Source organism: Cervus canadensis, chromosome 30, assembly GCF_019320065.1.
Source record: "Cervus canadensis isolate Bull #8, Minnesota chromosome 30, ASM1932006v1, whole genome shotgun sequence".
Taxonomy (NCBI): Eukaryota; Metazoa; Chordata; class Mammalia; order Artiodactyla; family Cervidae; genus Cervus; species Cervus canadensis.
This window is the reverse complement of record NC_057415.1, coordinates 13,383,927-13,397,311: the sequence shown is the minus strand read 5'-3', so window position 1 is coordinate 13,397,311 and position 13,385 is coordinate 13,383,927.

Sequence of the window (13,385 nt, the reverse complement as noted above, 5' to 3'; positions counted from 1 at the left end):
GTCAGTGGATGGGAGGTAGAATTTTACTTTTGGTGCTGTGTTCAACCACAGGGACTTACATGAAGTCTAAGACACTTATAAGTTTCATCAGCTTTGACTTTGAGCTTTAGAAATCCACAAAAAATGTCAGAGTCTATGTGTCACTTAGGAATCAGTATCAAAGCTCACTCCAGGAAAAATTAAGAGCCCAAAATGCTTGATTTACATGATCTCCTATTATTTTGATTTGCTACCTCTCACCCCAAGTGTGGGAAGGAGATAAGATACTGTGAGTTTTGGAGACGGGCAGACATGGAGTCAAATTCAAAATCTTGCACTTCTTATGTAACCTGAGCTCATTAATAAATTTCTTTACCAACAGTTTTCCATATCTTAGAAATAAAGTTTTTGCAGTGATGGAGTCAATGTTGTAAAAGTACTTAGCCCCATGTTTTGAGCCTAAAAGGGACTCAGTAAAGAATATTTCCTTTTTTTGCAATTATATTCCCTCTCCTTCCATTGCCTTTACATTTTACCTTATAACTAGCCTGGAAATAACTCATGGATCAAAGACAAAATTAAAATAGAAATTGCAATATGTTTTAACTGAATGAAATGAAAATGCAACATAGCAGATTTGAAGGAAACAGCTAAAGCAGTACATGCATAGAGGGAAATATATGCCACTAAAATTCATTTTTTAAAGAAAAAGAAAGTTCTCAAGTAAATAACCTTATTTTCCACCTTAACTCCCTAGAGCAATAAGAGCATATTAAACCCAAAATAAGGAGAAGAAAAGAAATAATAAAAGACAAATTTCAAATCAATGAAATAGAAAACAGTAAAACAATCAAGAAAATCAATAAAATTGAAACCTGATTTTTTTAAAAGATCAATAAAATTGATAAGTCTCTAACCAATCTGAGTAGGAAAAATGTGAGAAAAGACACAAATTACCAATATCAAGAATGAGGGAAGTGGTATCACTATGAATTCTACAGATACTACAATAATAGTGGCAGGAACAGTAAAGAATCTGCCTGCAATGCAGGAGACACAGGAAACTCGGATTCAATCCTTGCGTCAGGAAGATCTCCTGGAGAAGGGCATGGTAACCTATTCCAGTATTCTTGCCTGGAGAATCCCATGGACAGAGGAGCCTGGCGAGCTACAGTCCACGGGGTCACAAAGAGTCAGACATGACTGAACGTGCACACACTGGCACTTGTGAGCAACTCTATGCTGATAAACTCAAGAATTTATGTGAAATGGACAAATTCTTGAAAAAACACAACTACCAACGCTAGTTCAGGATAAAATAGATAACCAACTAGAAGGCCATATGTCTATTTTAAACATTGAATTTGTAGTTAAAATTTTCCAACAAATATTTCAGGCCCAAGCGACTTTATCAGTCAATTCTACCAAACATTTTAAAAAGAAAGGATACCAGTGTAAGACAAACCTGAAGAGAAGGTCCTACTTCACAACTCATACTATGAAGTTGGCATCAAAAAATTACCCAAGTCTAATAAATATATTACAAGGAAATAAAATTACAAATATCCCTCATGAATACAGATGCAAATATTCTCAAATTTTAGCAAATTGAATTCAATAATATATATTAAAAAGGGATAATGCATCATGACAGAAATAGGAATGCAAGATTGGTTTAACATTAGAAAATCAATCAATACACACAATACAATCATCTCAAGGCAGAAAAAATATTTGTCAAAATCCATCATCAAATTCTGATAAAAACTCACAACAAACTTGAAATACAAAGGAACGGCTTAATTTGATTAAAAACATGTACTGTCTGGCTTCCCAGGCAGCACCAGAGGTAAAGAACCCGCCTGCCAATGCAGGAGCCACAGGCTCAATCCCTGAGTCAGAAAGATCCCCTGGAAGAGGGCATGGCAACCCACTCCAGTATTCTTGCCTGGAGAATCCCATTGACAGAGGAGCCTGGCGGGCTACAGTCTATGGGGTCAAAAAGAGTTGGACACGCTGAAGCAACTTAGTGTAGCATAAAACAAAGACATCTATAGAGACCTACAGCTAACATCATACTTAATGGCAAAAGACCCTATGCTTTCCCCCTAAGGCCACGAACAGTGCAACAACATCCTATCTTGCTACTTCTATTTGATATTTTCATGAAGGTTCCAGTCAATGCAACAAGGCTAGAAAGTGGAAAAAGATGTCCAGACTGGAAAGAAATAAGTAAAACTATCTTTATGCAGAGATGACATAAATGATCATATCTAAAAAATTTTATAGAATCTAAAAAAACTGCTAAAATTAATGTTTATCAAGATTATAATAACAATATATAAAAATCAATTGTATTTCTAAATACTAACAATGAACATTGGAATTAAAATTTTTAATACAGTATACTAACGCATATATATATGGAATTTAGAAAGATGGTAACGATAACCCTATAAGCAAAACAGAAAAAGAGACACAGAAATACAGAACAGACTTTTGGACTCTGTGGGAGAAGGCGAGGTGGGATGTTTTGAGAGAACAGTATCGAAACATGTATATTATCAAGGGTGAAACAGATCACCAGCCCAGGTTGGATGCATGAGACAAGTGTTCGGGGCTGGTGCACTGGGAAGACCCAGAGGGATGGGGTGGGGAGGGAAGTAGGAGGGGGGATCGGGATTGGGAATACATGTAAATCCATGGCTGATTCATGTCAATGTATGGCAAAAACCACTACAATATTGTAAAGTAATTAGCCTCCAACTAATAAAAATAAATGGAAAAAAAATTTTAATAGCATTTCTAATAACAAAAAATATGAAATACTTAGAGATAAGTCGAACAAAAGACATGAAAGAAATGTAGACTGAAAACCACAAAATATTGCTGAGAGAAATTAAAGAAGCCCTTAGCAAATGGAGAGATATACCTGTTCATGGGTCAGAAGACGCAATACTTTTAAAATATTAGTTCTCCCCAAATTGATCCCAATCAGTATCCTACTAGTCTTTTTATACAAATTTGACAGGCTGGGTCTAAAATTCATATGGTCCCCTCAAAGAACCAAAACAATTTTGGGGAAGAAAAAGAAATTTGGAGTATTCATACTGTCTGACTTCAAGATTTATTATCAGACCATGGTGATTAAGACAAATGTAGTATTAATTTAAAAATAGAAAAATGCATTAATGGAACAAAATGGAGAGTGCAGAAATATATCTGCCAAAGGCAACTCAGTTGAGAAAGGATAGTATTTTTTAAAATTAACTTTTTATAGGATTTATAGCTGCTTTGCAGTGTGTTAGTTTCTAGCGTCCAGCAGAATGAGTCAGCCACAGGAATACACATACCCCCTGCCTTTTGGACCGCCTTCCTTCCTACTCAGGTCACAGAGCTTTCTATTTTATACTTAGTATCAATAGTGTACATGTGTCAATTCCAAAGTCCCAATTGCTCCCACCCCCCTTCTCCCTTGATATCCAACATTTGTTCTCTATGTCTATGCCTCTAGTTCTTCTTTGCATAAAGGATCATCTATGCCATTTTTCTAGATTCTACATTTACTCATTAAAATACAATATTTGTTTCTCTCTTTCTGACTTACTTCACTCTACATGACACTCTCTAGGTTCATCCACGTCTCAGTTTCGTTCCTGAGAAAGGATAGTCTTTCTAACAAATGATACCGGAACAGTTAGATAGCCATATGCAACAACACCAGCAACAAAAGAACCTGATACCCAATCTCACATCATATGAAATATTACTCAAAATAGATATGGACCTAAATGTAAAACTTAAAACTATAAAAATTCTAGAAATAAAAGCAAGAGAAAATCTTTATGGTGTCAAATTAGGAAAAGACTACTTAGCCAACACTGAAAGTACAATCTATAAAAGAAAAAGCTGATATGTTGAACTTAATCAAAATGAAGAACTTTTACTCTTTGAAAGACATTATTAAGAAAATGAAACAAGCCACAGATTGGAAGGAAATATATGCAAATCTCATGTCTGATAAAAGAATTTCACACAGAATATTAATAAAGCCACTCAATAATAAAGAACCTAAGTTTTTAAAAATAAGTGATAATTTTGAGCCGTATTTCACCAAAGAAGACATACAAATTGTAAGTAAGTGCACAAAAAGATGGCCAACACCATTTGTCACTACAGAAATGCAAATTAAAATCACAGTGAGAAACCACCGCAAATCTATTTAAATATCTAAAATTAAAACAATTGACCATTCCAACCTTGGCTAAAATGGGTAGCAAAAAGAACACTAACTAGGGACTTTCCTGATGGTTCAGTGGTTAGGAATCCACCTTGCAATGAAGGGGACTTAGGTTCAATCCCTGACCAGGGAACTAATATCTCACATGCCATGGGGCAGCTAAGCCTGCACATCACAACTGGAAGGATCGTGGGCCATAAGAAAATATTTTGCATGGTACAATAAAGATCCCACATGCCACAGCTAAGGCTTGAGGCAGACAAATACACAAATAAATACTTTTAAAAAGCACACTAACTAACACAGTGCATCTGGGAAGGCGAAATGGTACAACCACTTTAGAAAATCATTTGTAGGTCTTTAGAAACATTAAGCATACACGTAACAAAATATCCAGCCATTCCACGTCAAGGTACTTACCATGAGAAAGGAAAACACAAAGATTTATGCACAAATGTTCATTCCAACTTTATCTGTAATCATTTAAAAAAAAAAAACACCACCCCAAGCACTAGAAACGATCACAATGGTCATCAAAGTAGTGAAATGCTGTTCAACAATAAAAAGAAGTGAGCTATTGAGTCACATAATAAAATGCATCTCAAAATGCAAAGCTAAGTGAAAAAAGCAATATTAACAAAGTGAATATTTTATGATTTGATTCACATAAAATTTTAGAAAATGCAAGCTTATCTACAGTGACAGAAAATATTTCAGTGGTTGCCTGGGGATGTGGGGTGAAGGGGAGAGCTGGAGGGAATTACAAAGGGGCAGGAGAAAACTTTGAGGAGTAATGGATATGTTCACTACATTGATTTTGGTGATGGTTTCACAATATAAACCTTACCAAATGATAGAATTCAAATATACTCAGTTTCCTGTAAGTCAATCATAACCCAATAAAGTCATTAAAAATTCATTAATTAAAAAGTAGAATCCAAAAATCAGTTAAAATCAATCTGTTCAGTTCAGTCACTCAGTCGTATCTGACTCTTTGCTACCCCATGGACTGCAGCATGCCAGGCTTTCCTGTCCATCACCAACTCCCAGAGTTTACTCAAGCTCATGTCTGTCGAGCTGGTGATGCCATCCAGCCATCTCATCCTCTGTCAGCCCTTCTCCTCCCACCTTCAATCTTTTCCAGCATCAGGGTCTTTTCCAATGAGTCAGTTCTTGCCATGAGGTGGCCAAAGTATTGGAGTTTCAGCTTCAGCATCAGTCCTTTCAATATTCAGCACTGATTTCCTTTAGGATTGACTGGTTGGATCTCCTTGAAGTCTAAGGGACTCTCAAGAGTTTTCTCCAACACCACAGTTCAAAAGCATCATTTCTTCGACACTCAGCTTTCTTTATAGTCCAGCTCTCATATCCATACATGACTAGTGAAAAAACCAAGGCTTTGACTAGACAGACCTTTGTTGGTAAAGTAATGTATCTGCTTTTTAATATGTTGTTTAGGTTAGTCATAGCTTTTCTTTCATGGAGCAAGAGTCTTTTAATTTCACGGCAGCTGTGATTTTGGAGTCCCAAAAAACAAAGTCTCTCACTGTTTCCATTGTTTCCCCATCTATTTGCCATGAAGTGATGGGACCAGATGCTATGATCTTAATTTTCTGAATGTTGAGTCTTAAGCCAACTTTTTCACTCTCCTCTTTCACTTTCATCAAGAGGCTCTTTAGTTCTTCTTTGCTTTCTGCCATAAGTGTGGTGTCATCTGCATATCTAAGGTTATTAATATTTCTCCCAGCAATCTTCATTCCACAATCTTGTGCTTCATCCAGCCTGGCATTTCCCATGAAGTACTCTGCATATAAGTTAAATAAGCAGAGTGACAATATACAACCCTGATGAACTCCTTTCCCGATTTGCAACCAGTCTGTTATTCCATGTCCAGTTCTAACTGTTGCTTCTTGACGTGAATAAAGATTTCTCAGGAGGTAGGCCAGGTGGTCTTGTATTCCCATCTCTTGAAGAATTTTCCACAGTTTGTTGTGATCCACACAGTCAAAGGCTTTGGCATAGTCAATAAACCAGAAGTAGATGATTGGAGCTCTCTTGCTTTTCCGATGATCCAATGCATGTTGGCAATTTGATCTCTGGTTCCTCTGCCTTTTCTAAATCCAGCTTGAACAACTGGAAGTTCATAGTTCACATACTGTTTAAGTCTGGCTTGGAAAATTTTGAGCGTTACTCTGCTTGCATGTGAGATGAGTGCAATTGTGCAATAGTTTGAACATTCTTTGGCATTGCCTTTCTTTGAGATTGGAATGAAAACTGACTTTTCCAATCCTGTGGCCACTGCTGAGTTTTCCAAATTTGCTGGCATATTGAGTGCAGCACTTTCACAGCATCATCTTTTAGGATTTGAATTAGCTCAACTGGAGTTCCATCTCCTCCACTAGTTTTGTTTGTAGTGATGCTTCCTAAGGCCCACTTGACTTCACATTCCAAGAAGGCTGGCTCTAGGTGAGCAAACACACGATCTTGGTTACCTGGGCCATGAAGATCTTTTTTGTATAGTTCTTCTGTGCATTCTTAATATTTTTTGCTTCTGTTAGGTCCATACCACTTCTGTCCTTTATTGCGCCTATCTTTGCATGAAATGTTCCCTTGGTATCTCTAATTTTCTTGAAGAGATCTCTAGTCTTTCCCATTCTATTGTTTTCTTCTATTTCTTTGCACCGATCACTGAGGAAGGCTTTCTTATCTCTCCTTGCTATTCTTGGAACTACCCATTCAAATGGGCATATCTTTCCTTTTCTCCTTTGCTTTCACTTCTCTTCTTTTCTCAGCTCTTTGTAAGGCTTCCTCAGACAACCATTTTGCCTTTTTACATTTCTTTTTCTTGGGGATGGTCTTGATCACTCCCAAGACCGGGAGCTGACTATGGTTCAGATCATGAACTCCTTATTGCCAAATTCAGACTTTAATTGAAAAAAAGTAGGGAAAACCACTAGGTATGACCTAAAATGAATAATCTAAACTAAAAAGTCACATAAATATGTGCCTGAAGGATCACATGCCCTAGTGAGTTGGTTATTGGAGACTGACTTCATCTTGGCCTCCCAGTCTGGGGCTCACTCTTATTTCTTCATGTGTAGCAGCAGTTGGTCATTTACTGTATTCCTCTACTAACTGTGTCTCTGGCTGGGGATATGGCTAGAGGAACATATGTGATTCCACATATTCTTCACACCCTCAAAACAATTTCAACTATAGATTCCTCACCCATCCTCCCATCACCACTTTTGAAGTGAATAATGATTTTTTTTTCAAAGTATTAGTATTGCTCTTTTTATTAAGCTGGTTGTGGGTACATGGGCATATGTTTCACTGTTATTATTATTATTATTTAAGCTGTATCACTCTGTTACATACTCTATTTTATGTGTATTATTTCATTTTTTTTTAATTTTTATACCCTTTTAAAGGTTACTTTCCATTTGCTACAAAGTATTGGCTATCTTCCCCATGTTGTATAATACATCCTGGAGCCTGTCTCACACCCAGAAGTTTGTACCTCCTATTCCCCTACTTCTATTTTGCCCCATCCCCCCACTGGTAACCCCCTGGTTAGAGAGGATTATGCTAAGTGAAATAAGTCAGACAGAGAAAGATAAACATGGTGTGATCTTGCTCATATGGGGAATCTAAAAAATATAGCAAGCTAGTGAATTTAACAAAAAAGCAGACTTACAGGTATAGCAAATAATGATCATCTTAAATGCTCCCTCTTGTTAAGCATCTACTGTGTGCCAGGTAGTTGACATGTACAAGTATGAATGGTCACAACAATCCCGTGATATATATTATTTTCCTTTTGACTAAAACTAATATTGCTGGTAAACCATGTGGATAGGATTGGTACCTAGATGTGTTTACCAAAACATAACAGGTCAGATAAATTCCTTGTGGTGGCAGATAAATCGGTGCTCTGATGGTGACACAATTGTCACCCTTGATCAAGAAAAGAAACAAACCAGAGAGGAGTTGAGCACTTGGATTTGCCCCTTCTGAGTGTTTTCGCGTTCAGGCCTCAGAACTGGTCTTTAAAAAACGTTTAGCCAAGTCCTCAATGTGTTTTACCAAACACTTTTCCCCTTGAATTTTAAACCCATGTGTTATTTCAGGAATAATAGGAACCATATGTCTCTGACATATTTGCACTTAAATCATCAAGATGTTTCATCAGAACTTTTTGATGTCTTCTGAGATTTTTTTTTTAATGGGCTCCTCCTAGAAGCAGCAAGTCCCCATCACAAATAAACAAATTAAAACAAGAAGACTGACTCAGGACCCAGTTTCAGGCTGGCCATATGGGACAGACTTGAGACTGGGCAAACTGCATCAATCTTCCCTTGCCTCAGGAGGGACTGAAAATAGAAATTTGGTTTCTGGTGGTCATTTTGGAGTTTAATTCTGTTTCTAGCTTCAGATGAAACCATTAAAACTTGAGTTCGGTGAGAAACTCTGCTGATTGGGTAACGTTGCAAAACCTGTTTTAGTATCTTGGAAAACCTTGGGGGGAAAAGAAAACCTTAAAATATTGGAAAAAGCAAAAGATAGAAGGCAAAACAATGTAGCAATTTATGGAATTTGGGGAAGCTAAAAGCTTAGATCTTACAGTGAAAGATTCCTGATGAAATGACCCCTTCGGGAAAGAAACAATCTCAGTTGTTTAGACAAGCTGGCCCCTATTATCTCTAACAGGTGTCCCAGCATGCCAACAACCTAGAGCCTTCCTTTTTGCTGGGGATATTGTGCTGAGTTCATCCATTAGTCAGACAGCCTTGTTGTTCAGTCACTCAGTCGTATCCAACACTTTCTGACCTCACAGACTGCAGCATGCGGGGCTTCAATGTACTTCATTATCTCCCAGAGTTTGCTCAAACTCATGTCCACTGAGTCAATGATGCCATCCAACCATCTCATCCTCTGTCATCCCCTTCTCCTCCTGCCCTCAACCTTTCCCAGCATCAGGGTCTTTTCCAAAGAGTCAGCTCTGTGCATCAGGTGTCCAAAGTGTTGGAGCTTCAGCTTCAGCATCAGTCCTTAAAATGAATATTCAGGGTTGATTTCTTTTAGGATTGACTGGTTTGATCTCATTGCTGTCCAAGGGACTCTCAAGAGTCTTGTAGACAAGTTCAAAAGCATCAGCTCTTCAGTGCTCAGTTTTCTTTATAATCCAACTCTCACATCCATACATGACTCCTGGAAAAACCATAGCTTTGACTACATGGACTTCTGTTGGCAAAGTTATGCCTCTGTTTTTTAATATGCTGTCTAGGTTTGTCATGTAGCATGGCTCTCTAGAATTCTTCTGAAGATAAGATAGGTTAGCTTTTCCAAAAGCCCTTTTCATGGGCTCAAGTATGTTGGAGAAAAACCAAGTGAATTTTGAGAGTCCAGGCATTGTTTTCAGAGCATCTCATCACATCACCAAGATGGTGCTAGTGATACGTAGATAGAAACAGGTTCTGATTTCAGATCCCAGCCCTGCTACCTACCAGCTGTGTGACCTTGGTAAGGTTTTTAACCTCCCCAGCTCCTTCATCACTAGAAAGATGTAAGAATGCCATTCCCACAGGTTGGTGTGTCAATTCATGATATTGACACACGCACTGAGGTTTGTAATAAACTGAAGTTGTTATTTTGAAACCTGAAAGAATGGGGAGAAAATCTTTAAATGTTGATTCAAGGGAAAAGCACTTTCTGCTTCAATGTCTTGCTAATACACTTCTTAAAAAGTCTCATAAATATATACAATTCTTAACTTTGAGAAATGATGTCATGGTCCAGTGTCACACCTTCCTTGCTCAGCAACTTCATGTGAACTATTTATTTAGTCTTCAGTCCACTAACAAATGGGAGATGGAAATGGCAACCCACTCCAGTATTCTTGCCTGGAGAATCCCGTGGACAGAGGAGCCTGGTGGGCTGCTGTCCATGGGGTCACACAGAGTCAGACACGACTGAAGTGACTTAGCATGCATGCGTGCATTGGAGAAGGACATGGCAACCCACTCCAGTGTTCTTGCCTGAAGAATCCCAGTGACAGAGGAGCCTGGTGGGCTGTCGTCTACTGGGTCGCACAGAGTCGGACACAACTGAAGTGACTTAGCACCAGCAGAAACCACTAACAAATATCTACTTATCACATAAGGCACTGTTTTTCATATCCAAAGAGTATGAGGATATCCGTGTCTGTGGATTTTGAAATTTTATGTGTTCTTAAGAATTTTAGAGCTGGAATATGGTCCAGAATTCCAGAAGAGGAGGAAACTGGAGTCAACAGGGCTGAGGGACTTGTTCAAGGTCACGGTGCTATATGTTAGCACTTGGGGATGATCTCTTAGGCCACAGTTCTCGCCACATCATTCCAGTTTCCAACCTGCAGGACCTGTTTTGTTTGCCCTTCTCTTCTTTCCTTTAATCACGTTACAGTATTAAAAACGTAACATGGAATCAATGTGCTTCATTTAAAAAAAATACCCTTGTCAATTCTACAGTTGTACCTGGCCTTCCCAGCCTAGGCTTATGGCCAGAGTGTGAGAAAAGCTCCTTCCTGGGGGACTCCACAAAGTATGGGCCCAGTGGAATGTCAGGAAAATGGCAGTCGGCCGACACATGGGGCCGCCTGCTTATGATTACGAGAATGCTCAGGGGAACTGATGGGTTTGGGAAACATTTTTGTAGGATTCTGCTAACAGAAAAAAAAAGAAAGGGAATCTGGTTCATGTTAATTGACAGATTACTCCGGAAGTGTGTCCAAAAATATAAATTGGCCAATTCGAGAACGTCTGGAACAGGGAACTTTGCTGCAGTGCTCATGTGCGTGGAGGAAAGTGATGACATTTGCATCCAAGCCAAACTCCAGAGAGTCACAGTTTCCACATTTCATCCATTTCCACCCGGTTCTCATCTGCTTTTCTGAGGTGAGTTTCCTAAATGGGGCTGGGGTCCACATGCTTGTGAGTCCTGTTAGCCTTGGTTAAATTTACCATTCTCCACTTCACCAGGCCCAGGTGCCCAGTGGCTCCCAGCGACCCCCACCTCTGTGCAATGGGAGACCTCAGAGCAAAATAAGAAAAGGCTGAGCTAGCCTGGGGCCAGGACTCACAAATGGCTCCTAGGGAGGAAATGGTCACCAACATGCTAAGCACAGGGGCGAAGTGGCCTCCAGTTGTGTGAATGGAGAGAGGATGAGTGCTTGTACTCAGAGGAATGCTTCTACTTGGAGTGAGGGAGCGCCCACAGGAGACCAGGGCAGCTGGAAGGAACTCTGCCCGCCTCAGCAAAGCATGCCTTGGCCATGCCACAGTTTCTGGACAGCTTAGCAGGGGATGTAGCCCAGCTGTTACCAGCTGTGGGAGCCAGGCAGAGTGAGAAAATGCGGGAGGCCCATGAGGACATCAGCCACCTACCCCCAAAGTCAGCTGGCTGCTCCCTGCAGGAAATGTCTGTAGACTTGTCCCTTTTTTCTCTGTCCTTTGGTCAATAGTTATAGAAAGAAAGAAAAGAGTTAGTCTCTCAGCCGTGTCCGACTCTGTGATCCCATGGACTGTGGCCTGCCAGGCTCCTCTGTCCATGGAATTCTTCAGGCAGAAATACTGGAGTGGGCTGCCATGCCCTTCTTCAGGGGATCTTCCCAACTGAGGGATCAAACCCAGGTCTCCCACATTGCAGGCAGATTCTTTACTATCTGAGCCACCAGGGAATCCCATTAGTTATAGGTACCTAGACTTTAGGATCAGTGGCTATTTAACCTTTACCACTTAAGGATCATGGATGCATCAGTGCCCCCCTCAACCCATTGGCTTGGTTTCTGACCGTAGCCACTGAGGACCCTGTAGAAGGTCTGCTCTGGCTACATGAACACACTCTGCTGTGTGTCAGGGGATTTACTGGCCCAGGGCAGCCCACATCCAGTGACATACGGACACATAATCCAGATGGAGCAGCTCCGAGAAGTGTCCCGCAAAGAGAACCAAGAGGAATGAGCACCAGTTGCCCTCAGGGGTAAACAGCTCTCTAGCCCACACTGTCCTGGCAGCTCCCCAATCTTCCTTCTCTCCTCCCCTACACCCACCAGTTCTTCTGGGGATCACTGCCCAAGTAAATGATTCACCCAAGAATGCTTGGTTTAGGGCCGGGGTCTTGGTTTCTGTGGGGACTTACCATAAAATATTAGGTTTCTGACATTTGATAAATACTTATCAAACACTGATGCTCCATCCAGGCGTTGCGCTAGACCCCAGGGGTGCAGAGAAGGAAACAGTAACTGAAGACTGAATAAGACACACTCACTCAGCCTGTCCTCTGCATTTGTGTGTTTTTAAAGGTGATGTAGACAGAAAACAACATATATCAAATGGCAGAAAGTGAAAAATTCCATGAAAGAAGAGAAAAAGTTACTCCGGCAATTCAAGGAGGAAACATGGACACATGGCTGGAGGCTTAGAAGGGGACTTGGGAAGGCTGGGGGATGAGGCAGAGGAAAGCCCAAAACGAGGGCAGGGGAATCACGCGGACAGATGGACCCAGTGGCAAATGTCTTCTTCAGGCAGAGCTGACCACCTGAGGGCACCAGTCTGGCCCTGCCAACAAATCCCAGTGAGGCTCGAACCCTGAGGCTGACCAGTCCGCCTGGGGTAGGGTGCAGTCAGGGAGCTCACCTCAGAAGCAAACAGCCTTCACTGGACGATTCAGCCTCCCATGGGGAGTCTCTTGAGAGTAAGTCATTTTAGGGAACTGACAGTTCTTGGGGGGGGGGGGGTGGGGGATAGGGAGTCCAGAGACTGTAGTAACTATGTCTTTACTTCTGCATTCTAATGCTTTGACATCCAGAGTCTTGCTGATTTTGAAGGGACTGCCCCTCTGGTTAGCCTAGAGATAGAAAATAATTTGCCCACAAGCACAGTTTTCAAATATAAAACCACATTGAAACTATCTCTTTTATGGGGCTCTCACTTTCTGGGTCACTATTTGCCTGTCCTACAACCCCACAGCCAGGTATCAGACAAAGCCCCTGTGCCCCACAGCCTGCTGAAATTATTCAAACCAGCCAATCCTAGTCTCACCCTTTCCTTCTCATGGAAACCACAATAAAGATTCTCATCCACATCTCTTCCTTCTCCCACGACCTCCTGACTAACCTGGTGCTTCC